Raw genomic sequence first — 5,101 nt, 5'->3', positions numbered from 1 at the left:
TACCTATGTACCCCCAAACGATCAGATACGGAGCCAAAACCCTAATTCCACCGCCGTAACTTTCTGTATCCACGAGATCTGATCTTGGGGCCTATTCCGGAGCTCCGCCGGAGGGGGCATCAATCACGGAGGGCTTCTCCATCAACACCATAGCCACTCCGATGAAGTGTGAGTAGTTCACCTCAGACCTACGGGTCCATAGTTAGTAGCTAGATGGCTTCTTCTCTCTTTTTGGATCTCAATACAATGTTCTCCCCCTCTCTTGTGGAGAACTATTCGATGTAATCTTCTTTTTGTGGTGTGTTTGTTGAGACCGATGAATTGTGGGTTTATGATCAAGTATATCTATGAACAATATTTGAATATTCTCTGAATTCTTTTATGTATGATTGGTTATCTTTGCAATTCTCTTCGAATTATCAGTTTGGTTTGGCCTACTAGATTGATCTTTCTTGCAATGGGAGAAGTGCTTAGCTTTGGGTTAAATCTTGCGGTGTCCTTTCCCAGTGACAGTAGGGGCAGCAAGGCATGTATTGTATTGTTTCCATCGAGGATAAAAAGATGGGGTTGTCATCATATTGCATGAGTTTATCCCTCTACATAATGTCATCTTGCTTAAGGCGTTACTCTGTTTTCATTAACTTAATACTCTAGATGCATGCTGGATAGCGGTCGATGAGTGGAGTAATAGTAGTAGATGCAGACAGGAGTCGGTCTACTTGTCTCGGACGTGATGCCTATATACATGATCATACCTAGATATTCTCATAACTATGCTCAATTCTATCAATTGCTCAACAGTAATTTGTTCACCCACCGTAGAATACTTATGCTCTAAGAGAAGCCACTAGTGAAACCTATGGCCCCCGGGTCTATCTTCATCATATTAATCTCCCAATACTTAGTTATTTCCTTTGCTTTTACTTTGCTTTTATTTTACTTTGGATCTTTATCACAAAAATACCAAAAATATTATCTTATCATATGTATCAGATCTCACTCTCGTAAGTGGCCGTATAGGGATTGACAACCCCTTATCGCATTGGTTGCGAGGATTTATTTGTTTTGTGTAGGTACGAGGGACTGACGCGTAGCCTCCTACTGGATTGATACCTTGGTTCTCAAAAACTGAGGGAAATACTTATGCTACTTTGCTGCATCATCCCTTCCTCTTCGGGGAAAACCAACGCAGTGCTCAAGAGGTAGCAAGAAGGATTTCTGGCGCCATTGCCGGGGAGGTCTACGCAAAAGTCAATATACCAAGTACCCATTACATACCCTTATCTCCCGCATTACATTATTTGCCATTTGCCTCTCGTTTTCCTCTCCCCCACTTCACCCTTGCCGTTTTATTCGCCCTCTCTCTCTATCCTCCCTCTCTTTCTCTATTTGCCTCTTTTTGCCCGCTTGCTTTTTGTTTGCTTGTGTGTTAGTTCGTTTGCTTGTCGTTATAGCTAGTCCCTTATCTTCTCCGTTGTCTCCCGAGAATGAAATTCTAAATTTTAAGCAAAGGGAGGGGAAAAATCTAAAAGACGCTTGGTATAGAATTTGCAATGCTCAAAATAGATCTACCAGGAAGCAATCTACTTCCGTTCTTCTTCACAATTTTTATGTAGGCGTTACTCCTTGGCACTGGTATGTCCTTGATACTATTACTGGAGGGAACTTTTTGGGTAGCCATACTTTTGATTCTTATAATGCTATGATAGATTTGTTTGGCTCACCCCCTCTTTTGGTTAATGGAACTGTATTAACTTTGGAGCATGTAATGCAAAGACTTGAAATTATTGAAAATAAGGTTGCTACCGTAGAGATAATTGAAAATTTGGATAAAAAGATCCACAACTGAATCTCTCAATATGGATCTAAAGTAGGAGTCACATTGAAAAATATTAAAGAGAAGGAACCCATAGTTAATGAGAAAATAAATCATGATTCCACTAGAATCGATAAACTTGAGGATATTATTACCAACTTGGGAACCGCTTTTTCTTCCATAAAGAATACTCCAAGTCCTCCCACTAAAATTGCCAAGTTTATGTATGTTCCTAAAAGTAAGGGTGAATCCTCTAGTAAGGAAACTGCGGATCTCAAATCTATAAGTATTCATCCCAGTCTTTTTGCTATCATTAAGGAACCATTTGTTACAAATGATTTTTTTCGATCTTGTGCCTAAAAGTTTGATAATCAATAAAAATAAATAAATTCCTAAAGATGGTAGATGCCTCATTGAAGAATTGCCTACCAAAGATGGCAATACCTAGATCTATCCTTGCTTGTTATGCCTAGCTAGGGGCGTTAAACGATAGCGCTTGTTGGGAGGCAACCCAATTTTATTTTTATTCCTTGCTTTTTTTCTCCTGTTTAGTAATAAATAAATTATCTAGCCTCTATTTTGGTTGTGTTTTTTTTGTGTTTAGTTAGTGTTTGTGCCAAGTAGAACCGTTGGGAAGACTTGGGGAAAGTCTTGTTACACTTGCTGTAAAAAACAGAAACTTTAGCATTCACGAGAACTGCTGGCATTTTTATTTGTAAAGTGATATTTAGTTAATTATTTTTTAAGATTATTAATAGATAAATTCCTCACGTCCAGAAATTTATTTTAGAATTTTTGGGGTTCCAGATCTTGCGCTAGCTACAGATTACTACAGACTGTTCTGTTTTTGACAGATTCTGTTTTTGACAGATTCTGTTTTTCGTGTGTTGTTTGCTTATTTTGATGAATCTATGGCTAGTAAAATAGTTTATAAACCATAGAGAAGTTGGAATACAGTAGGTTTGACACCAATATAAATAAAGAATGATTTCATTGCAGTACCTTTAAGTGGTCTTTTGTTTTCTTTCGCTAATGGAGCTCACGAGATTTTCTACTTTGAGTTTTGTGTTGTGAAGTTTTCAAGTTTTGGGTAAAGATTTGATGGATTATGGAACAAGGTGTGGCAAGAGCCTAAGCTTGGGGATGCCCATGGCACCCCCAAGATAATTTAAGGACACCTAAAAGCCAAAGCTTGGGGATGCCTCGGAAGGCATCCCCTCTTTCGTCTACTTCTATCGGTAACTTTACTTGGAGCTATATTTTTATTCGCCACATGATATGTGTTTTTCTTGGAGCGTCTTGTATGATTTGAGTATTTACTTTTTAATTTACCACAATCATCCTTGCTGTACACACCTTTTGAGAGAGCCGTACATGATTTGGAATTTGCTAGAATACTCTATGTGCTTCGCTTATATCTTTTGAGTTATATAGTTTTGCTCTAATACTTCACTTATATCTTTTAGAGCACGGTGGTGGATTTGTTTTATAGAAATTATTGATCTCTCATGCTTCACTTAGATTATTTTGAGAGTCTTAAATAGCATGGTAATTTGCTTAAAATCCTAATATGCAAGGTATTCAAGATTAGTAAAATTTTCTTATGAGTGTTTTGAATACTAAGAGAAGTCTGATGCTTGATGATTGTTTTGAGATATGGAGGTAATAATATCAAAGTCGTGCTAGTTGAGTAGTTGTGAAACTGAGAAATGCTTGTGTTGAAGTTGGCAAGTCCCGTAGCATGCACGTATGGTAAACGTTATGTAACAAATTTGAAACATGAGGTGTTATTTGATTGTCCTCCTTATGAGTGGCGGTCGGGGACGAGCGATGGTCTTTTCCTACCAATCTATCCCCCTAGGAGCATGTGCGTAGTGCCGAGGTTTTTGATGACTTGTAGATTTTTGCAATAAGTATGTGAGTTCTTTATGACTAATGTTGAGTCCATGGATTATACACACTCTCACCCTTCCATCCTTGCTAGCATCTTCGGTACCGTGCATTGCCCTTTCTCACATTGAGAGTTGGCGCAAACTTCACCGGTGCATCCAAACCCCATGATATGATATGCTCTTTCACACATAAACCTCCTTATATCTTCCTCAAAACAGCCACCATACCTACCTATTATGGAATTTCCATATCCATTCTGAGATATATTGCCATGCAACTTTCCACCATTCCGTTTATCATGACACATTCAATATTGTCATATTGCTTAGCATGATCATGTAGTTGACATAGTATTTGTGGCAAAGCCACCGTTCATAATTGTTTCATACATGTCACTCTTGGTCCATTGCATATCCCGGTACACCGCCGGAGGCATTCATATAGAGTTATCTTTTGTTCTAGTATCGAGTTGTAATCATTGAGTTGTAAATAAATATAAGTGTGATGATCATCATTTTCTAGAGCATTGTACCAAGTGAGGAATTATAAAAAAAAGAGAAAGAGGAAGGCCATAAAAAAGAGAAGGCCCAAAAAACAAAGAGAAAGGCCATAAAAAAAGAGAAGGCCCAAAAAATGAGAGAAAAAGAGAGAAGGGACAATGTTACTATCGTTTACCACACTTGTGCTTCAAAGTAGCACCGTAATCTTCATGATAGAGAGTCTCTTGTTTTGTCACTTTCATATACTAGTGGGAATTTTCATTATAGAACTTGGCTTGTATATTCCAACAATGGGCCTCCTCAAGTGCCCTAGGTCTTCGTGAGCAAGCAAGTTGGATGCACACCCACTAAGTTTCTTTTGTTGAGCTTTCATACATTTATAGCTCTAGTGCATCCGTTGCATGGTAATCCCTACTCCTTGCATTTAGCATCAATCGGTGGGCATCTCCATAGCCCATTGATTAGCCTCGTTGATGTGAGACTTTCTCCTTTTTGTCTTCTCCACATAACCCCCCTCATTATATTCTATTCCACCCATAGTGCTATGTCCATGGCTCGCGCTCATATATTGCGTGAAAGTTTATAGGTTTGAGATTACTAAAGTATGAAACAATTGCTTGGCTTGTCATCGGGGTTGTGCATGATGAGATCATTCTTGTGTGACGAAAATGGAGCATGACTAAACTATATGATTTTGTAGGGATGAACTTTCTTTGGCCATGTTATTTTGAGAAGACATAATTGCTTAGTTAGTATGCTTGAAGTATTATTATTTTTATGTCAATATGAACTTTTGTCTTGAATCTTTCGGATCTGAATATCATACCACAATTAAGAAGAATTACATTAAAATTATGCCAAGTAGCAGTCCGCATCAAAAATTCTATTTTTA

This window comes from Triticum urartu, chromosome 4 (assembly GCF_003073215.2).
Source record: "Triticum urartu cultivar G1812 chromosome 4, Tu2.1, whole genome shotgun sequence".
In the NCBI taxonomy this organism is placed as follows: domain Eukaryota; kingdom Viridiplantae; phylum Streptophyta; class Magnoliopsida; order Poales; family Poaceae; genus Triticum; species Triticum urartu.
Note: the sequence above shows the minus strand (reverse complement) of the source record.